The sequence below is a fragment of the Macaca fascicularis genome, chromosome 19 (assembly GCF_037993035.2).
Source record: "Macaca fascicularis isolate 582-1 chromosome 19, T2T-MFA8v1.1".
Lineage (NCBI taxonomy): Eukaryota > Metazoa > Chordata > Mammalia > Primates > Cercopithecidae > Macaca > Macaca fascicularis.
In genome coordinates, this window is record NC_088393.1 from 3015109 (window position 1) to 3037613 (window position 22505).

The window sequence follows — 22505 nt, forward strand, 5'->3', positions numbered from 1 at the left end:
CCTGAGCATCTGCCTGGCATCAGGGACTGTGTGTGTGTTGTTCTAGTCTCACCAAGTTCTCCACTACATTAGAGAAAGTGAGTCCCAGGCTGGGCACGGTGGCTCACGCCTGTCACCCCAGCACTTTGGGAGGCTGAGGCTGGAGGACTGCTTGAGCCTAGGAGTTTAAGACCAGCCTGGGCAACGTAGCAAGACCCCGTCTCTACAAAAATTACCTGGGTATGGTGGCACACACCGGTGGTCCCAGCTGTTCTGGAGGCTGGGGTGGGAGAATTACTTGAGCCCAGGAGGTCAAGGCTGCAGTGAGCTGTGATCACACCACCGCACTCCAGCCTGGGCGACAGAGCGAGACCCTGTCTCAAAAAACAAGCCGAGCGCGGTGGCTCAAGCCTGTAATCCCAGCACTTTGGGAGGCCGAGACGGGCGGATCACTAGGTCAGGAGATCGAGACCATCCTGGCGTACACGGTGAAACCCCGTCTCTACTAAAAAATACAAAAAAACTAGCCGGGCGAGGCGGCGGGCGCCTGTAGTCCCAGCTACTCGGGAGGCTGAGGCAGGAGAATGGCGTAAACCCGGGGGGCGGAGCTTGCAGTAAGCTGAGATCCGGCCACTGCACTCCAGCCCAGGCGACAGAGCCAGACTCCGTCTCAAAAAAAAAAAAAAAAAAAAAACCCAGCCAGCCTCTGAGGCTGCATGACTGTAAGGGATCAGAGATGTGGATTCCTGCAGGCCCTGAGCCAAGCCACGACTGCCTGGCAGTGTGACGCCCTTGGCCTTAATGTGAAACGGGGTAAGGACACAGTCGGAGATGGAGGCTCAGGCCTTACCACTCACAGCAAAGCTGAATTCAAACCCACTGGGGACGGGACGGCTTAATCACGGAAAGCGAATTCCAGAATATTTGAAGTCACAAGTATGTTTCGGTTTTTTGACCTGAGCAGTTCATCGATGCACTCCAGAAGGAGCACCCCGGATGGCCTTTCCACAGGGGAAATCACTGCTCAGAGACCACCTAGCAATGGCTCTGAACACTCCTCCCCTGCGTGCCTCTAGTGGTGATTCGTCCTGTCCAGGAAAAGAAAAACTCGCTATGTCATTAGCTCCGGTGGACTTGAGCCCCAGGGCTGAAGGTTACAGTCGGGACTCAGTGCCTGGAGCCCTGGGCTGACACCGCCTCCACCTGTGACCGCCTGTGGTTGTGGGCAAGTCCCTCCGCCTCTAACTTCCTGTCGTCTGGAAAGTGGGTTAGTCATTTGTACCCACTGCAAGGCATGGCGGCCGGAATGCCACCAAATCAGCCGTCTGGTTGGACGCTTAGAAGCAGTCGTGACTTTTGTGTTAGTGACACACTTGGTTCAGGAAGACGGAGAGCTCCTGCCAGGCTCAGCAGGTGTCCAAGCCCGGGGGTGTGTACACACCCTGACTGTCCGGGTCACACACCCCGGGATGTCGGGTAGAGCTGGGGAAATGGAAACAACCTGCTCCTTGGCACTGGGGGGGATATTTTGTTTCTTTTCGCGGGGAGCACACCTCTGTCTTGCAGTTTAAGTTACAAAGTGGAATAATGCGGTAACAATAGTGATCTTCTTTCACTAGGCTGACCAGAGCTTACAAATTTTTTATCCACCCACCCATTTATCTAACCATCCACCCATCCATCCACCCATTTATCCAACCATTTGTCCACACACCTGTCCACTTATTTATCCATCTGTTCATCCACACACCCACCCACCCACCTATCTGTTCAGTTATCCATCCATCCATCCACATACCCTTCATCCACCCATTTATCTAACCATCTATACACACACCCATCCACCCATTTATCCATCCATCCATCTACCCATTCACCTGTCCACCCACTCATCCATTTATCTACCCGTCCATCCACTCATCATCCACCCATCCATTTATCCAACATCCATCCACACACACACCCATCCACACACACCCATCCATCCATCCACCCACCCATCCACACACCCATCCACACACCTATCCATTTATCCAACCATCCATCCACCTATCCACATACCCATCCACCCAGTTACCAACCATCCACCCAGTTATCCAACCATCCATCCACCCACCCACCCATTCATCCATCTATCCACACACCCATCCATCTATCTACCTACTCATCCGCCCATCCGTCTCCATCGATCCACCATCCATTTGTCCATCCATTTACCCATCCACACATCCATCCATCCATCCATCCACCCACCCACCCACCCACAAACCCACCCATCTACACACCCATTCATCCATTTACCCATCCATCCATCCACCCATTCATCTACTCATCCATCCATTTGCCCATCCATTCACCCACCCACTCACCCATCTATCCACCCGTCTACCCATTCATTCATCCACCCACCCACCCATTTACCCATCCATCCACCTATTCATCTGCCCACCAATCCATCCATCCACGTGCCCATCTAGGCATTCATCCATCCACCCACCCATCCACTCATCCATCCATTTACCCATCTATCCACCCATTATTTACCCCCCACCATCCGTCTACCCATCCATCCATCCATCTACCCATCCATTCACCCAGCCATCCAACCACCCACCCACTCATCCATTTACCCATCCACCCATCTACTCACCTACCCATCCATCTATCCATCCACCCATCCATTCATCTACCCACTCACCCACCCATCCACACATACACCCATCTATCCATCCACTCATGTACCGTCCATCCGTCTGTCCATCCATCCATCCCTCCCTCCCTTTCTCCCTCCTTCCCTCCCTCCATCACTGAACCACCCATCCACACACACTCATTCACCCACCAGTCATCACTGCCGTGTGCCAGGTCCTCTACTAAGCACCCCCTCTGGCCCAGGCAGAGAGCTGCTATAGCTGCACAAGGAACCAGGACTCAGTGTTTGGGGCCAGGTGGGAAGTCATCAGAAGGTGAGAGGGTGGAATTCTGGAAAGAGTCCACCAATGGCCCTGAGAAATAGAGGAGGGGGTTCCCGTGGGGTCACAGACTCTTCTCCACACAGCTCAGAGAAGGTTAGAAATGCCTCTTGGGAACCAGCCGCAGCCCGCCGCCCAACAGGAGGGTGGGCAGGAGAATGCAGCAATGGGAGGTCCTGGATGTGGAGCCCCAGCTTGCATCCCAGGAGCTGGATGACTGGCTCTCAGGGCTGTAGCCACCTGTTCTGCCTAAAAGGAGGTGACAACTACTTTTGTGAGGCCATCATGAGAACCTAGTGGAGTCCCTGCTGAGTGCTGGGCACACAGCACATACTCAATAGACTGGATCATTCTGCAGGCGGCTGGGGAAATGGGGACCCAGGAGGTGGATCCTCCAGGATTGCTCTCCCTGCATAACCAGGCTTGGCTCCCCAGGGCTTGCAGCACTTCTCAAAAGCAAATCACCACTTAAGGCACAAAGACGTTGCTGCCAATGGTAATAAAATGGGGCTGGTCGCTCACAGTTCCAAAAAAAAGATGTCCCCAAAGTATCTTGAGATAAGAGATGAGACGGTGGTTCTAACGAAGTGCACGGTCTCCTTCGACGGCATGGAGGAATGTGAACAACTTCGTGACTAAGCAGGAGAGGCAGCCAGCGAGGCAGCGGGTGGCACAGTCAAAACCAAGGCCACCCAGTCTGACCATGAGGGAGAGAAACACCAGACAAACCCACTTGAGAAGTGTCCTGCCGAACACCTGACCTCCTTCCCCGGGAGCGTGCAGGGGTCGGAAACCGGAACGTGACCTCCTTCCCCGGGAGCGTGACCTCCTTCGGCAGGAACGTGACCTCCTTCCGCAGGAGCGTGCAGGGGTCAGAAACCGGAACGTGACCTCCTTCCCCGGGAGCGTGACCTCCTTCCGTAGGAGCGTGCAGGGGTCAGAAACGGGAACGTGACCTCCTTCCCCGGGAGCGTGCAGGGGTCGGAAACCGGAACGTGACCTCCTTCCCCGGGAGCGTGACCTCCTTCGGCAGGAACGTGACCTCCTTCCGCAGGAGCGTGCAGGGGTCAGAAACCGGAACGTGACCTCCTTCCCCGGGAGCGTGACCTCCTTCCGTAGGAGCGTGCAGGGGTCAGAAACGGGAACGTGACCTCCTTCCCCGGGAGCGTGCAGGGGTCGGAAACCGGAACGTGACCTCCTTCCCCGGGAGCGTGACCTCCTTCCGCAGGAACGTGACCTTCCGCAGGAGCGTGCAGGGGTCAGAAACCGGAACGTGACCTCCTTCCCCGGGAGCGTGACCTCCTTCCGTAGGAGCGTGCAGGGGTCAGAAACGGGAACGTGACCTCCTTCCCCGGGAGCGCGCAGGGGTCAGAAACGGGAACGTGACCTCCTTCCCCGGGAGCGCGCAGGGGGGGTCAGAAACGGGAACGTGACCTCCTTCTGCAGGAGCGTGCAGGGGTCAGAAACAGGAACGTGACCTCCTTCCGCAGGAGCGTGCAGGGGTCAGAAACGGGAACGTGACCTCCTTCTGCAGGAGCGTGCAGGAGTCAGAAACAGGAACGTGACCTCCTTCCGCAGGAGCGCGCAGGGGTCAGAAACGGGAACGTGACCTCCTTCCCCGGGAGCGCGCAGGGGTCAGAAACGGGAACGTGACCTCCTTCCCCGGGAGCGCGCAGGGGGGTCAGAAATGGGAACGTGACCTCCTTCCCCGGGAGCGTGCAGGGCTCAGAAACGGGAACGTGACCTCCTTTCCCGGGAGCGTGCAGGGATCAGAAACAGGAACGTGACCTTCCCCGGGAGCGTGCAGGGGTCAGAAACGGGAACGTGACCTCCTTCCCCGGGAGCGCGCAGGGGGTCAGAAACGGGAACGTGACCTCCTTCCCCGGGAGCGTGCAGGGGGTCGGAAACGGGAACGTGACCTCCTTCCCCGGGAGCGTGCAGGGGTCAGAAACGGGAACGTGATCTCCTTCCCCGGGAGCGTGCGGGGGTCAGAAACAGGAACGTGACCTCCTTCTGCAGGAGCGTGCAGGGGTCAGAAACGGGAACGTGACCTCCTTCCCCGGGAGCGTGCAGGGGGTCGGAAACGGGAACGTGACCTCCTTCCCCGGGAGCGTGCAGGGGTCAGAAACGGGAACGTGATCTCCTTCCCCGGGAGCGTGCGGGGGTCAGAAACAGGAACGTCTGGGAAACTGCAACAGCCCGGAGAGGCCCAAGGAGACGCAACGCCTCAATGCCATGTGGGATCCCGGGTGGGGCCCTGAGCAGGAAACTGGGGGAAACTGAGTAAACCGGAATCAAGTGTGGACTCCACTTAACAGTGATGCATCAGTATTTGTTCATTGATTGAGACAAATGTATCCCACTGGCCTGGATGCCGGGAACAGGGGGCCTGGGATGTGGCACACGGGAGTTCTGAACTATCTGCACATTTTGTGGGAATCTAAAACTCTAAAACGTTTAGGCTGGGCAGGGTGGCTCACTCCTGTAATCCCAGCACTTTGGGAGGCCAAGGTGGGAGGATGGCTTCAGCCCAGGAGTTTGAGACCAGCCTAGGCAACATGGCAAGACCCCGTCTCTATTTATAAAACAATTAAAATGTTTTATTAAAAAAATACTGTAGTTCCATCATCCCGGGCAACATGATGAGACCCTATCTACTAAAAATACAAAAATTAGTCTGGTGTAGTGGCAGGCTCCTGTGGTCCCAGCTACTCCAGACGCTGAAGTGGGAGGATCACCTGAGCCTGGGAGGTCAAGGCTGCAGTGAGCTAAGATCGCGCCACTGCACTCCAGTCTGAGCGACAGACAGAAAAAAAAAAAAAAAAAAAAAAAAAAACAGCACACACACACAGGTTACACCAGCTCCCTAGAAAATGCCCTGGCCGGGCGCGGTGGCTCAAGCCTGTAATCCCAGCACTTTGGGAGGCCGAGACAGGCGGATCACAATGTCAGGAGATCGAGACCAGCCTGGCTAATACGGTGAAACCCCGTCTCTACTAAAAAATACAAAAAACTAGCCGGGCGAGGTGGCGGGCGCCTGTAGTCCCAGCTACTCGGGAGGCTGAGGCAGGAGAATGGCGTAGACCCGGGAGGCGGAGCTTGCAGTGAGCTGAGATGCGGCCACAGCACTCCAGCCTGGGCGACAGAGCAAGACTCCGTCTCAAAAAAAAAAAAAGAAAAAAAAGAAAATGCCCTTAGCACCTGCCCTCAGGGCTGTCCTGGGCGCACCCCTCCCTGCGCCCTGTCCCGGGTCACCTGCCCAGGTGGGCCCACCTGCCCACAGCGCCCACTCTGCCGGGACCCCCCCACCCCATGGCTCCCGGCGGCGGGGCCCACTCTCATCCCTGGCTACCCCCAACTCCACCAGTCCCCATCGTCTTCCATTCTGGGCCGGCTCCCGCCAGGGGTGGGTATCCAGGGTGGAGGTCGCAGAGCCCTGGGACCCCTGTCCTCCGGAGACCCCAAGCCTGGGCGGCACCTCTGGCCCGTCGCAGGCGTCGCCGGGGAAGGGGCTTGGCGGGGGGCGGGGGTGAGGGCGGCTCCCCCACCCGGCTCCGCCCCACTCCTCCCTTCTTCCAGCCCAGGGCCCAGCTCCAGCTTCTGCTCCGCTTCGGGGCCGGCGGGATCTGGGCAGCAGCGGTGCAGCCTCGTCTTCCGAAGTGCGGTGAGTCGCGGTCGCCCCCGCACCTCAGAACAGCCCCCGCTTCCTCCAACCCCGTTTCCCAAGCCCTGGGGTTGTGTGGTCGCCTCTGGGGCTGGGTAGACATGGCGGGGTTGTGTAGATGCAGCCAGGCTGTGTAGACACCACTGGGGTTGTGTAGAGGCAACTGAGGCTGTGTGGACGCCACTTGGGTATGTAGACATGGCCAGGTTGTGTAGATGCGGCCGGGGTTGTGTGGATGCAGGTGCGGTGTGTAAATGTGGCCAGGGTTGTGTGGACTCAGGTGCGGTGTGTAAATGTGGCCAGGGTTGTGTGGACTCAGGTGCGTTGTGTAGATGCAGCCGGGGTTGTATGGACTGACTGGGTTTGCGTGGACGCAGGTGCGGTGTGTAGATGCGGCCGGGGTTGCGTGGGCGCAGGTGCGGTGTGTAGATGCCGCTGGGGTTGCGTGGGCGCAGGTGCGGTGTGTAGATGCCGCTGGGGTTGCGTGGGCGCAGGTGCGGTGTGTAGATGCCGCCGGGGTTGCCTGGGCGCAGGTGTGGTGTGTAGATGCCGCCGGGGTTGCGTGGGCGCAGGTGCGGTGTGTAGATGCGGCTGGGGTTGCGTGGATGTATCTAACCTGTGTAGATGTGGCTGAGGTTTGTAGATGAGGTCAGCCTGGGTAGATGCGGCCAGGGTATGTGGAGGTAGCTGGGATTGTGTGGATGCAACTGAATTGCCTAGATGCAGCCTGGTTCGTGGAGGGGCCTGGGACGACCGAAGCCCTCCCCATCCCCATCCGCACCCAGAGTCCTCCTTTCTTTTCTACCCGTGAACTTCACCTAAAGCAAGAATCAAGCATCAGCCTGGAGCCCTCTGGGGTCAGGAGCAGCAGGAAAGCGGCTGACAGCTACTGGGGTGGGGTCTGGGGTGGGAGGCCAAGCTGGGGTGGGAGGCGAGGCTGGGGTGGGGAGCAGGGCTAGGATGGGAGGCGAGGCTGTGTTGGGAGGCAGGGCTGGGGTAGGGTGTGGGGCTGGGGTGGGGTGTGGGGCTGGGCTGGGGTGGGAGCTAGTCTGGGGTGGGGTGCGGGGCTGGGATAGGGTGCTGGGGTGGGAGCTAGTCTGGGGTGGGGTGCGGGGCTGGGATAGGGTGCTGGGCTGGGGTGGGAGCGAGTCTAGGGTGGGGTGCCGGGCATCTGACTGGAGCGTCTCCTCCTGCTCTAGTTCTCATCCTGGGAGCACTTCTGAATAAACCCACACAGGGACGTTTCAGGTAACAATTGGAGAGTGAAAGGCCTGAGATGAGGTTGGTTATCGGCATTTGCCCTGGGGGAGGGTCCTCCTGGATTCAGTTAGCCCGGCAGGAACCCAGGCTGGGGACCTTGGCGTTATCCCCGAGTGACCAGGAGTGACCCACATTCTGGGAACTGGGGAGGGGTCCCAGGACAGGGTCTGTGCTCAAGGGTCTTCTGTGGCCCGGGGACCTTCGGTTTCCCTCCCTCATTTTATAGGGGGTCAAACCAGGCTTCAGACCCAGGCATGGGCTCCCGGGGTTGCCAAAGGTTTTGGGGACTTGCCAACGGGTTCGGGCACTGCCCCGCAGGACTTCATGGCCCCAAACACCTTGTGGTCCGCGTGGTGGCCGCCGCCTTGCAGGTCAGGGATGCTGTGCAGGACAGCTGTGGTCCTGACTTCCTGACCTTTCCTAGGGCTCGGCCGGGTGGGGCTGTGTGTGAGATTCTGGGTGAGGTGGCTGTGTGGCTGTGTGTGATTGTGTGTGGTCTTGTGATTGTGTGTGATGTGTGGTTGTGTGTGGCAATATATATAATTGTGTCTGTGGTTGCGTATGGCCGTGTGTGATTTGTGTGTGATTGTGTATTATGTGCGTGGTCATGCGTGATTGTTTATGTTGTGTAATTGTGTGATTGTGTATGGTGTGGTCGTGTGTCATGTGGTCATGCGTGGTTGTGTATGGTGGTGTAATTGTGTGGTTGTGTGTCCATGGCTGTATAACTGAGTTGTACGGTTGTGTGGTCATGTGTGGTTGCGTATAGTTATGTCATGATGTTTGTGTGATTGCATAGGATTGTGGTTGTGTGAGATCGTGTGGCTGTGTGCGGCAATGTGTGTCATTGTGCCTTGTGATTGTGGCGGAGGGGTAATTGTGTGTATGGGTGTGTGACTGCATGTGTGAGACCGTGTGTGGTTGCGTGTTGCGTGGGAGGTTTCTGCAGCTGTGTGGTTATAGCATATGGTTGTGTGTGTGTAACCGTATCTGTGTGTGACTGTGTATGGTTGAGTTGTGACTGTATCAGTGTATGACCAAATGTGTGAAGTTGTTTGGCTGTATGGTCATTGTATGTGAGATTTGTGCAGTTGTGTTGTAATGTGTGGTGTGTGGTTGTGTTTGGTTGTGTGAGGTTGTGTGTGGTTATGTGTTGTGTGTGGTTGTGTGGTTGTGTTGTGTGAGGTGGTGGTTGTGTGTGGAAATCCCCCCTTCCTAGTCTTCTCATCTGGGCGTGGGGATGAGGGTCCCAGTGCTCAGGCTGGCCTGACCAGGGGGTAATTGGACCCTGCAGAGCCTCACGGGGCCTGCTTGTCCTGCCACACGGAATGGGAGTCCGTGTGTGCCCCGCTGCACACAGCATGTGAACGTGAACCGGGGACCGTGCGACCCACTGCACTTTGGGTCCCATCCCTAAAGAGCATTCATGCACACTCGAAAGTTCCCTTTGAGAATTTGGGATATTTAGGGTGTAAAATATGGAGCTTGGAGAGTCCTTAGGCAAAAGGTGTTGGTGGTCGGTTGCCCAGGCTGTGCACTCTGTCTGCTGGTGCGTGGGCTTGCAGGAACGCTGGAGCATGGGAGTTCAAACCCTGTTGTCACTGTGGTTGGTTAAGGGCTTTGCGGCGACGTGGAGCCATCGTAGACGGATCCCAAGTGAGGGCAGAATGAAGGCAAAGGCGTTGCTTCTCTGACAGTGGACACATGGGTGCAGATTTGATGTAGGAGCTGTTGGGGAGGGGTGGGGGGACAGGCGAGTGTGTGGGAGGGAGTGAAGTCACGTGATTTCCCCGTGCATCTGTGCGTGCAACTGTGGGTGGTGGAGCTGGTGCCTGGGGAGGCAGGACTGGACCCTGGGCACTGACACTGGGGCAGGGTTTACAGCTCCTGGCCCTGTGTCCCTCGGTCCCCAAGGCTCACCTGGCTTAGCTGGGGAGCATAACAGAGAAGCTGCTCAGCAACGTGGAAGAGTCACTGAAATTCCAAGAACTGTGTGTGTGTGTGTGTGTGTGTGTGTGTGTGTGTGTGTGTGTGTGTGTGAGAGAGAGTGTGAGAGAGCGCGCACCTCAATCTCCTCCTCTGTAAATGGGCATACTGATATTAGCTGGACCTGCGTACCCTGAGATTATTGGGAGGGATGGATCAACTCTCGTAAGCCTGTGAGCCCTACACCAACAGGACGCTGTTGGGACCCAGCACCTGTAGTCCCAGCTACTCAGGAGGCTGAGATGGGAGGATTGCTTGAGCCCGGGAGTTGGAGGCTGCAGTGAGCTGTGATTGCACCACTGTACTCCAGCCTGGGTGACGGAGTGAGACCCTGTCTCAAATAAATAAATAAATAATGAAAGATGGAGAAAGAGAAGAAATTTAGGAGCCCAAGAATGAAGCTGAGGCGAACCTTGGGGTTTCATTGAAGTTGATGGTTGAGGCAGCCCCGCAGGCTGTTCTGAACCACTGATGTTTCTATGTGTGGCTCTGAAATGGACGCAGAGGATAACATATTCTGGGTAATCCGCTCATAACTGCATAAGAGGCTTTCTTCACTGTTGTTGCTTTGTAGAGATGGGGTCTCACTATGTTGCCCAGGCTGGTCTTGAATTCCTGGGCTCAAGGAATCCACCTTGACCTCCCAAAGCGCTGAGATTACAGGTGGGAGCCACAGCACCCAGCCCTTTGTTGTTTTGTTTACGCGTTACCTTTATTAAAAAAAATTTGGGGGGATAATTTTAGTTGCGAAGATGGTGCAGAGAGTCCCCGCACACACACCCTCCACCCGGTGTCCCCTTGCGTTGATACCTTTGACCATAGAACAAAGAGCAAAACTAAGGCATCCCCGTAGGTGCCGCACTCAGTCTTCCCCCCGATATTTCTGTTCTACGTTGGAATCCAGGATCCCACATTGCATTTAGGAGCTGTGTTAATTTTAAATGATACAACTCGTGAGCGCTTGGAAGGTTATTTTTTAATCTCTGCGTTTCTCTGTTTCCCTTGGTATCACTCATGTTTATCAGCGTTTTCCCTCCCACACGATTACTGACTCCCTTCTCCTCTGTCCACATTATAAAGCTGAGAACACAAGATATCATTGCTGCAGATAGTTTTCTCACAAACACCTCTTCCCATGAAAGCTAACAAAAAGACCATAGACAAAATGAAAAAAAAAAAAAAAAGACCAAGCTTATTAAATTTCCTGTAGGCTTGCTGAGTGATTTATTTCATGATGTTGGGGCGATGGAGGAGGGGAGGTTTTCCCGGCTAGATTCAGGCCCGAGGACAGGGGACAGACAACAGCTGCCTGTTCCATAAACGGGCTTTGGCTGCCGTGGGACCAAGGATGGGGAAATCGAATGGGATGGAGGTGTCCGAAAACTGTGATCATCTTGGATTAGGTGAAGGAAAAGTCAAACAAACCAACAAAAACAAAAAAACCTACACAGACAGGTGGTCAAGACAGCCAAAGAGCTGAGACCGAGGCTGGGGGTGTGATGGTACCGGCTTGTAGTCCCACCTATTTGGGAGGCTGAGGCAGGAGGATCACTTGAGCACAGGAAGTTGAGACCAGCTCAGCAAGATAGCAAGACCCCATCTGTACAAAAATTTAAAAATCAGCCAGGCATGGTGGTGTGCACCCATAGCCCCAGCTACTTAGGAAGCTGAGGTGGGAGGATGGCTTCAACCCAGGAATTGCAGGCTGTGGTGAGCTGTGATAACACCACTGCACTCCAGACTCTGTCTCAAAATAAATAAATAAATAAATAAATAATTTTAAAAAAAGAAGAGATGGAGAAACAGAAGAAATTTAGAAGCTCAAGAATGAAGCTGAGGTGAACCTTTGGGTTTTATTGAAGCTGCTTGGAAAAAAAAGGGAACCCAAGGGCCCGAATTTCTCCTTTTAGAGGTTGAACCGTGGTTTTGAGTGACTAGAAAACATTAAAAGCAGAGAGGGAGACCCTGTCTCTACCAAAGTTTTAAAAAATTAGCCGGGTGTGGTGGCATGCGCCTGTAGTCCTAGCTACTCAGGAGGCTGAGATGGGAGGATTGCTTGAGCCCAGGAGGTTGAAGCTTCAGTGAGCTGTGATTGCATCACTGCACTCCTGCCTGGGTGACAGAGTGAAATCCTATCTCAAAAAACAAAAAAGTAAATAAAAAAGAACACCAGACAGAAGATCCCTGGGACCTGCAGTCCTGTGTATTAGTTATTGGTTACTGCATAACAAATGTCTCCCAAAGTTAGCCAACTAAAAAAACAGACATTTATTATGTCACAGTTTTTGTGGAGCAAGGATTTGGGAGGGATTTATCTGGGTGGTTCTGGCCCAGAGTCTCTCATGACGTTGCAGTTAAGACATAGGCCAGGGGCCGGGCACGGTGGCTCACGCCTGTAATCCCAGCACTTTGGGATGCCAAGGTGGGTGGATCACAAGGTCAGGAGATTGGGGCTAACACGGTGAAACCCCATCTCTACTAAAAATTCAAAAAATTAGCTGGGCGTGCTGGTGGGTGCCTGTAGTCCCAGCTACTGGGGAGGCTGAGGCAGGAGAATGGTGTAAACCCCGGGGGGGCGGAGCTTGCAGTGAGCTGAGATCGTGCCACTGCACTCCAGCCTGGGAGACAGAGTGAGACTCCCTTTCAAAAAAAAAAAATAATAATAAGCCAGTGGCTAAGTCATGGTGGCATGTGCCTGTAATCACAGCTACTAAAAATACAAAAAATTATCTGGGCATGGTGGTGGATGCCTGTAGTCCCAGCTGCTCAGGAGGCTGAGGAGGAGAATGGCGTGAATCCAGTAGGTGGAGCTTGCAGTGAGCCGAGATCATGCCCCTGCACTCCAGCCTGGGAGACAGAGTGAGACTCTGTTTAAAAAAAAAATACATGGGCCAGGGCTGCCTCATCTGAAAGCTTGTCTGGGGCAGGAGGAGCCACTCCCAAGCTGGTGCCCTCATGTGGCTGTTGGTGGGAGGCCTCAGTTCCTCACCACGTGGGAATCACCATACTGCTGCTTGAGCATCCTGACAACATGGCTGCTTGCTTCATCCAGGGCTAGTGATTCACAGGAGAGAAAGAACAAAGCCATAGTGCTTCTATGATCTAACTTCAGAAGTCTAGCTCCCTTGCTTCTGGTACATTCTATTCTTTACAAGTGAGTCAATAAGTCCAACACACACTCAAAGAGAGGGAAATTAGCTTCTGCTAGGTGAGGAGAGCAAATAATTGTGGGGGATATTTAGAAACCACCACATCTATAACCTTAGGCAAGTTACCTAACTCTTCTGTGCCTCCAGTTTGTCTTTGGTCAGAATAGAACCAGTCTCACAGGAGAACTGTGGCAATAAATGAGATGATAACTGTAAATTTTAATATAACACCTGTCACACAGAAAATGCTTATCTACCTTTTTTTTTTTTCCCCGAGACGGAGTCTTGCTCCATTGCCCAGGCTGGAGTGCAGTGGTGGAATCTCGGCTCCTTGCAACCTCTGCCTCCTGGGTTCAAGTGATTCTCCTGCCTCAGCCTCCCAAGTAGCTGGGATTACAGGTACATGCCACCATGACTGGCTTGCTTATCTATCTATCTATCTATCTATCTATCTATCTATCTATCTATCTATCAGAGGGAGTCTTGCTCTCTCGCCCAGGCTGGAGTGCAGTGATGCCATCTCAGCTCACTGCAAGCTCCGCCCCCCGGGTTTACACCATTCTCCTGCCTCAGCCTCCCAAGTAGCTGGGACTACAGGCACCCGCCACCACGCCCAGCTAATTTTTTCTATTTTTAGTAGAGATGGGGTTTCACCGTGTTAGCCAAGATGGTCTCGATCTCCTGACCTCGTGATCTTCCCACCTTGGCCTCCTAAAGCGCTGGGATTACAGGCGTGAGCCACTGCACCCGGCCCATGACTGGCTAATTTTTGTATTTTTAGTGGAGACAGATTTCACCATGTTGGCCAGGCTGGTCTCAAACACCCGACCTCAAGTGATCCACCTGCCTCAGCCTCCCAAAATGTTGGGATTACAGGCATGAGCCACCATGCCGGGTCTTATCCACTTATTTTTATTAAAGGAATATTTTCCAGTGTTATAGCTCTTGAGGAATGATGTACCAGCTATAGTTATCAAAGTGTAACTCTCTGGATTTGTGGGGCTGGAGGTGCAGAGGGAAATAACTTGCTCTTTCCGGAAGCATTAGGCTATGGAATGGAGAGACAGCACGTGGCGGTCAAAAAAAATAAAAATAGGCCGGGCGCGGTGGCTCAAGCCTGTAATCCCAGCACTTTGGGAGGCCGAGACGGGCGAATCACGAGGTCAGGAGATCGAGACCATTCTGGTTAACACGGTGAAACCTCGTCTCTACTAAAAATACAAAAAACTAGCCAGGTGAGGTGGCGGGCGCCTGTAGTCCCAGCTACTCGGGAGACTGAGGCAGGAGAATGGCGTAAACCTGGGAGGCGGAGCTTGCAATGAGCTGAGATCCGGCCACTGTACTCCAACCTGGGCGGCAGAGCGAGACTCCGTCTCAAAAAAAAAATAAAATAAAATAAAATAAAATAAAAATAAAAATAAAGCAGAGAATGTGAAGGGCACAGTGGGGTGACTGCCAGGAGGATATAGCTGAGTATGTCAGGCAGGAGACACAGCCTGTGCAAAGGCCCTGAGGCTGGACCATGCTGTGTGTGTTTGGGGATCAGCGAGGGGGCCATTGCAGCTGGGGCTGAGGGAGGGAGGGGTTGGAGATGAGGACGGTTAGACCCGGTCGCTGTGGGGAGGTTTGGGCAGAGGCGGGACGGCATCTGACACGGGTCTTAGCTGTCTCCCTGAGGCTCCCCATTGAGAACAGACCCAGGAAGGGGAAGATGGAAATGGCATTTTGGGAGTCTGGGCAATGCTCTGCTTAGACTGGGCTAAACATGGCATAGGGTCCCAATTCTAGATCTACCCTGCAGACGGCCCGACAATGTTTTTGGATGGACTGGGTTTGGGATGTGCCAGGGCATCAAGGATAAACCCAGTTTATTTTTTATTTTATTTTTATTTTTAGACAGAGTCTCGCTCTGTCACCCAGGCTGGAGCACAGTGGTACAATTTCAGCTCACTGCAACCTCCGCCTCCCGAGTTCAAGCGATTCTCCTGCCTCAGCCTCCTGAGTAGCTGGGATTACAGGTGTGTGCCACCGCACCCAGCTAATTTTGTATTTTTAGTACAGATGGGGTTTCACCATGTTGGCCAGGCTGGTCTCGAACTCCTGACTTCAGGTGATCCACCCACCTCGGCCTCCCAAAGCGCTGGGATTACAGACGTGAGCCACTGCGCCCGGCCAAACCCAGGTTTTTAAAAAAAATTTTTGTACCCGAGTGACTATAAAAGTGAAGCTGCTGTCTGAACTGGGAAGACTGGGAGGAGCAGGTATTTTTGTGAAGATGAGAAGAGTGAGGAGGGATATGAGAGCTCAGTTTGGTCAGTGTCAAATTTAAGAAGCCTGTTAATGATTGTATTAGCTTTTGTTTGTTTTTTTAAGACAGGGTCTTGCTCTGTCACCCCCACCCAAGCTGCAGTGTAGTGGCTTGATCACAGCTCACTGCAGCCTCAACATCCTGGGCTCAAGTGATCCTCCTGCCTCAGCCTCCCAGGTAGCTGGGACTACAGGTGTGTGCTACCACCCTGGCTAATTTTTGATTTTTTTTTTTTTTTTGGTAGAGATGGGGTCTCATTATGTTGCCCACACTAATCTCAAACTCCTGGGCTCAAGTGATCCTCCTACCACAGCCTCCCAAAGTGCTGGGATTACAGACCTGAGCCACTGCATCTGACCTAGTTTTCTGCAAATTACCGCAAATGTAGCAACTCGAAACAGCTCCTGTTTACTGTCTCATGGTTTTGTGGTTTCTGTGGGTTGCGTGTCTGGGCATGGTTTGGCTGGCTCCTCTGCTCAGGGTCTGACAAGGCTGCAATCAGAGTGTTGGCTGGGCTGTGATCTCATCAGAAACTCAACTGAGGATGGCCAAGCGCAGTGGCTCATGCCTGTAATCCCAGAACTTTGGGAGGCCAAGGCTGGCAGATCACTTGAGGTCAGGAGTTCAAGACCAGCCTGGGCAACATAACGAAACCCCATCTCTACTGAAAATACAAAAATTAGTAAGGTGTGGTGGTGTGTACCTGTAATCCCAGCTACTTGGGAGGCTGAGGCAGGAGAATTGCATGAACCCAGGAGGCAGAGATTGCAGTGAGCCAATATTGTGCCACTGCACTCCAGCCTCGGTGACAGAGACTTCATTTAAAAAAAAAAAAAAAAATATATATATATATATATATATATATATATATATATATATATATATCCATATCCCAGACTGGACAACACAGCAAGACCTCGTCTCTACAAAAATTAAAAAAAAAGAAAAACCCAGCATGGTAGCATGTACTTGTCCCATCTACTCGGGAGGCTGAGGCAGGAGAATCACTTGAGCCCAAGAGTTCAAGGCTGCAGTGAGCCGAGATTGTACCACTGCACTTCAGCCTGGGTGACGGAGCCAGACCCTAACTCAAAAAGAAAAAAATGGGCCGGGCGCGGTGGCTCAAGCCTGTAATCCCAGCACTTTGGGAGGCCGAGACGGGCGGATCACTAGGTCAGGAGATCGAGACCATCCTGGCTAACAGGGTGAAACCCCGTCTCTACTAAAAAAAATACAAAAAGCTAGCCGGGCGACGTGGCGGGCGCCTGTAGTCCCAGCTACTCGGGAGGCTGAGGCAGGAGAATGGCGTAAACCTGGGAGGCGGAGCTTGCAGTGAGCTGAGATCCGGCCACTGCCCCCCACTGCCCTCCAGCCCGGGGACAGAGCGAGACTCCGTCTCAAAACAAAACAAAACAAAACAAAAAACAAAAAGAAAAAAATGCGTGACAATATTATGTATCTTGATGACCGAGGTTTTTGGAGCTCACTTTAATTTTTCTCCTAAGGCCAATACCTCCCTCCCGTCACCCTACTCCCTGGCCCCGGATGTCCTCTGCGAAGGCTCTGAGCCCGAAGCTCACTCCTGTTTGAAAACAGACACTGGCAGGTCTCAGAGTGGCATTAAGGACACGCTGGCCCTGAACCAAGACTCTCCCCAGCTGGTCTCATCTGGAGGCTGGAAACAGACATTGCTTCTGCCTTGCTCACAGTCACTCATGGCTCTGCTCGCAAAGTCCTTGCTTGTCCCTCCTTGGGGGCCCCCATATGGCTCCAGATGGTTCCTGACAGATGAAGACAGAAGTGGGTAGGTTGACCAGATGTCCCAGGTCCCAGGTTAAAACTGGAATAGCTGCTGGGCGCAGTGGCTCACGCCTGTAACGCCAGCACTTTGGGAGGCTGAGGCAGGCGGATTGCCTGAGCTCAGGCGTTTGTGACTACCCTGGGCAACACGGCAAAACCCCGTCTCTACTGAAATACAAAAGAAAAAAAAAATTAGTCGGAGGTGGTGGTGGGCACCTATAATCTCAGTTACCTGGGAGGCTGAGGCAGGAGAATCGCTCAAACCCAGGAGGTGGAGGTTGCAGTGAGCCGAGATCATGCCACTGCACTCCAGCCTGGGTGACAGAGCAAGACTCCCTCTCAACAACAACAAAACCAAAAAAACAAAAATCAAAAAACACAAAACTAGCCTTGAGCAAACCAGGACCAGGACAACTGGTCACCCCAAAGCAAACTGAGTCACTGGGTGACAGGGACTCTCACCCCATTACCACCATGTTGAGATGAGAGTAGGACCTCCTGCCTCCCAACTGGGCCAGAGGATGCCGGGAGAGTGGCATCTGTTGGGTTAGAGGCTGGTTGAGCCACAGGCTCAATTTGGAGACATCGATGCCGATGGTTCATTATTTTGGTGCGATCTCAGTTCACTGCAACCTCCGCCTCCTGGGTTCAAGCTGGGATTATAGGCGCCCGCCACCATGCCCGGCTAATTTTTGTATTTTTAGTAGAGATGGGGGCCAGGCTGGTCTCAGACTCTTGACCTCAAGTGATCCACCTGCCTTGACCTCCCAAAGTCCTGGGATTACAGGCATGAGCCACCATGCCCGGCCCATCCTTTTTTTCTTCCCTGTATCTTGGTGCACAGTTCAGATCTGAGATCCCACGTCCATCCTTCTCGAAGCTTTTTCCTGTAACGCGGGTGGGCGAGTCTCCTACTGATCTCTTTGGTTTTAAAGTGACACATTTTTCTTTTTGGTTTGCCTGGGAGCATTCTCACGTATCTCTCAAACCTGGCCGGTAACTTACCCTCCTACATTGCTTTAAAAAAAATATAAATGATACCTCCTTTTGTCAAGGGCTTCTTCCCACTTCAAGGTCACCGGTGAACCTCCGTGCCCACTCTTGTTTCTCAAAATGGGCTATCTTCCCTCCTTCTACCTGTGTGTTTCATTCTCTCCCACCCCCAGTCTTTGGAAAAAAAGATAATAAAACTCTAGAAGATATTTTGTACTCTGAGATTAGCAGTGTGAAGGACCTTCCAGAACCTTCTCTCTCTGCCTTTCTCTGAATTAAAATGCCCGCTTGTCTGAGACCGGCTGTCTCCACTGCATCTGAGTGATAAGATAAAGATTCATCGAAACGGGCAGGTTTTATTTTTGGTCTGCCCAGCACTAAATGATTTTGTTTTGGCTGACTTTTTTGTTTGTTTTTTTTTAAAACCCTAAACGGACTTTGTAGCTTAGTAAGAATTTATTTCAATTTAGAAATATGGGTGTTCTAAACTCTTTTTTCTTTTTTAATTTTAAAAAAAATTTATTTTTTCCTGAGACAAGGTCTTGCTCTATCACCCAGGCTGGAGTGCAGTGGCACAATCGCAGCTCACTGCAGCCTCGACCTCCAGGGTGTAAGTGATCTTCCTGCCTCAGCCTCCAAAGTAGCTGGGAACCCAGATGTGCACCACCACGCCTGGCTAATTATTTTTATTTTTTGTGGAGATGGGAATCTCGCTATGTTGCTCACGCTGGTCTAAACTCCTGGCCTCAAGTGAACCTCCCTCCTTGGCCTCCCAAGGTGCTGGGATGACAGGTGTGAGCCACCGCGCCCAGTCAGAAACTTGGGTTTTAAATGGACTTTGCATTATAATGAGATGGGTAATTCACCCAGGATGAATTCAGCCTTCAGCTTTTGCTTTCTTTTTTTATTTTTATATATTTATTGATTTTTGAGACACAGTCTCACTCTGTTGCCCAGGGCTGGAGTGCAGTGGAGCAGTCTGGGCTCACTTCAACCTCCACCTCCCAGGTTCAAATGATTCTCGTGCCTCAGCCTCCCAAGTAGCTGGGATTACAGGTGCGCGCTTGGCTAATTTTTTTTTTTGTATTTTTAGGAAAGATGGGGTTTTGTTATGTTGGCAGGTTGGTCTCAAACCTGGCCTGAAGTGGTCCTCCCACTTTGGCCTCCCACAGTGCCGGGATTACAGGCGTGCACCACCACGCCCAGCTAATTTTTGTATTTTTGGTAGAGACGGGGTTTCGCCGTGTTGGCCAGGGTGGTCTCGAACTCCTGACCTCAAATGATCCACCCGCCTCAGCCTCTCAAGGTGCTGGGATTACAGGCATGAGCCACAGTGCCCGGCCAGCTTCTGCTTTCTTTGCCGTACACGTGGCCTGGGGAGGTTTCAGCTTGGAGGTTTCCAGCCAACGTTTTGCTGATTTATTCTTGGGTAAACTCGACAGCTTTTCACTGAAGCAACAAATGCTTTTGTCTGCACCAACTATTTGCAAAGTACTTTACAGGGAGATTTGAGCGAGGCAGAGAGGTAAACAAGGCTCGTGTCTATCCTTGAGGAGTTGAGAGGAGTCTAGAAGGTTGTGTACATTGGGCACATCTGGGCAGTGCCTTATAACATTTTCCCAAGCTATGGAACTCTGACCCCTCCGCAGCTTCACTGCTTCTCAAGTTACTGCATCAGCACCAAAGACTCCTTTTTCTTGTGTTCACCGTGACAAGGAGAGGCTCAAACTCCTGCCTGTCCATTAATTTCTTGCTGATTTCTCTCAACAATCTTTTTTTTTTTTTTTTAAATAAGAGAGGTAGGGTGCAATGGCTCACGCCTGTAATCCCAGCACTTTGGGAGGCCAAGGCCGGTGGATCACCTGAGGTCAGGAGTTCGAGACCAGCCAACCAATATGGTGAAACCCTGTCTCTACTAAAAGTACAAAAATTAGCTGGGTGTGGTGGTGGACACCTGTAGTCCCAGTAACTTGGGAGGCTGAGGCGAGAAGATCGCTTGAACCCGGGAGGCGGAGGTTGCAGTGAGCTGAGATTGCGCCACTGCACTCCAGCCTGGAGACAGAGTGAGACTCCGTCTCAAAAAAACAAAACAAAACAAACAAACACCCCTCAAAAACCCAAAGACCCTGTTTGAGGCCTCTGCGTTGTTCTGGTTGTCTCTGGGGAGTCCCTAACCAGGCTTGGAAGAAGTTCTTGGAGGAAGGTTTCTTCTCTGACCACCGGCTGGCTCTGGCCTCTTGCCCATGAGCCTCTACGGCCTTGGTGGGATGGACGCTGAGTGCCTAAGCCTGATGTTGTGTTGGTTGTGTTGTGTTGATTGTATTGTGTTCTTCTCTAGATAGCAGCAAAGGAGGCGAAGAGCGTTTCCTTTAGGGACCATCCTTGTAGCAGCTCCTGCTCTCTGCCTTGGTTTGTTCACAACCTACATATCCTGGCACCAGCTGGCGCAGAACTTGGCTCCATGACTAAACAGGTCCCATGGAGGAGATGGCGCTGGGCGGGGCTGTGCCAGACGCACTCTGGTGTCCGCTGAGGCCTTCCCTGGTGGAGACTCCTGCCCCCCACTCTGTCCCCTTCTGGTCTCTTCCTCCACGGCACCGACCTCTTCCTTCTGTTGGCCACCAAGAGGGTGGCCAATGACCCCACGTCTACACGTGGCAGTTTAGGAGCCCCACTGGGAAGAAGGCCTCTCCGTCTCTGCTTCTGTTAGTTGAACCGTAAGAAACTGATCTTGTTCTATAGACTTTGGTCTTAAAAAGTGGCAGTTTTATAAAGTTGAAACTCAAGGATCCAAAAGAACTTGGTGGCCTGCTTGGGTCATATGCAACCTCTTGGGTCCATCACTGATGGGGATGGAGGGGTGAGCACTGTGATTGCCAGGTCAGGGTCCAGTGTGGACCAATCACTGATGGGGATGCAGGGGCGGATACTGTGATTGGCAGGCCAGGGTCTAGTGTGGACCAATCACTGGGTGGAGATGGAGGAGTGGATACTGTGATTGGCAGGCCAGGGTCTAGTGTGGACCAATCACTGGGTGGAGATGGGGGGGTGGAAGCTGTGATTGGCAGGCTTGTGTTCAGTGTGGACCAATCACTGATGGAGAGAAAGGGAGTAAACATTGTGATTGGCAGACCTAGTGGCTAGCACCATGATTGGCCACCCCACCAGGACAGCAGGGATGAGGTGGACCTTCATTGAAGAAAGGGATGCTGGGCAGACAAAAATGACATTGCCACCATACATACCCTAGAAAATTACAACTGAAGAGATAAAGTCGATCAATGACCTGGGGAAACTGAGGCCTGGAGAATTTCATTGCCTTGCTGGGAGTCCTGGAAGTCTCAGGGTGAAGTGAGGATCTGGATATTATGAGTTGGACAGCTCCCATTTGCAAGGTGCTCCTCCTGTAAAGATGCCAGATGCGCAATAAACCATTCGGCTGTCTCCAAAGTCAGCATCGAGGAGCGCTGCCCCAGGGAGCCTGTGTTGGCTTCCTGGTGCTGCTGGAATAAGACGGGTCTCCCTGGGCCAAAGTCAAGGTGTGGGCAGGGCTGGTCCCTCCTGGGGGTTCCAGGCGAGAATCTGTTCCCGCCTTTCCCAGCGTCTAGAGGCACCTACATCCCTTGCTCGGGGCCCCTTCCTCTCCCTTCATAGCCACAGCACAACCTCTTCCAGTCTCCCTCTGACCGTCCCCTCCCACCTCCTCTCATGAGGACACTATGGGGCTATCAGGCCCCCCAGATCATCAGGATTATCTCTCGTCTCCATGTCCTTCACTCAGTCCCACCTGCAGAGTCATTATGACCATGGAAGGCACCATATTTACAGATTCTGGGATTAGGAACTGGATGTCAGATTCATTATTCTGCAGCCACAGAACCCACCCAAGATGTCATTTCTCTTTTTTTCTTTTTGAGACAGTCTTGCTCTGTTGCCCAGGCTGCAGTGCAGTGGCACAACCTTGGCTCACTGAAACCTCCGCCTCCCAGGTTCAAGTGATTCTCTTGCCTCAGCCTCTTGGGTAGCTGGGATTACAGGCATGCACCACCATGCCCGGCTAATTTTTGTATTTTTAGTAGAGATGGGGTTTCGTCATGTTGGCCAGGCCGGTCTCAAACTGACCTCAAATGATCCACTGTCCTTGGCCTCCCAAAGTGCTGAGATGACAGGCATGAGTCCAAGATGCATTTCTAGGAATGTACCCAGACACTGTCAGATTCTCTGGACCGAGGAGTCAAGGCTTTTTCTGAGCTGTGGTTCAAAGGAAGATTCTGCTGCCCGATTTCTGCCCGCTCTCCACCAGGCCTGCCAGCTGCCAGGGTGCAATTTCTCTGAGCTCCGAGGAGGGCCAGGCAGGGTCGCACCAGGGCAGAGGCTCAGCAACGCGTGTCTGA

The 22505-nt window shown here is 53.0% G+C and overlaps 1 protein-coding gene across 2 annotated transcripts in view; it reads left to right on the forward strand.

Moving 5' to 3' along the window:
* Positions 1 to 6512: 6512 nt before the first annotated feature.
* TMPRSS9 (transmembrane serine protease 9) overlaps positions 6513 to 22505 on the forward strand; it is a 64084-nt gene continuing 48091 nt past the window's right edge. For both annotated transcript variants that reach the window (XM_045378467.3, XM_045378469.3), the window contains exon 1: positions 6513 to 6615. The gene's annotated coding sequence lies outside the window, so the exon portion shown is untranslated. The remainder of the gene's footprint in view (positions 6616 to 22505) is intronic.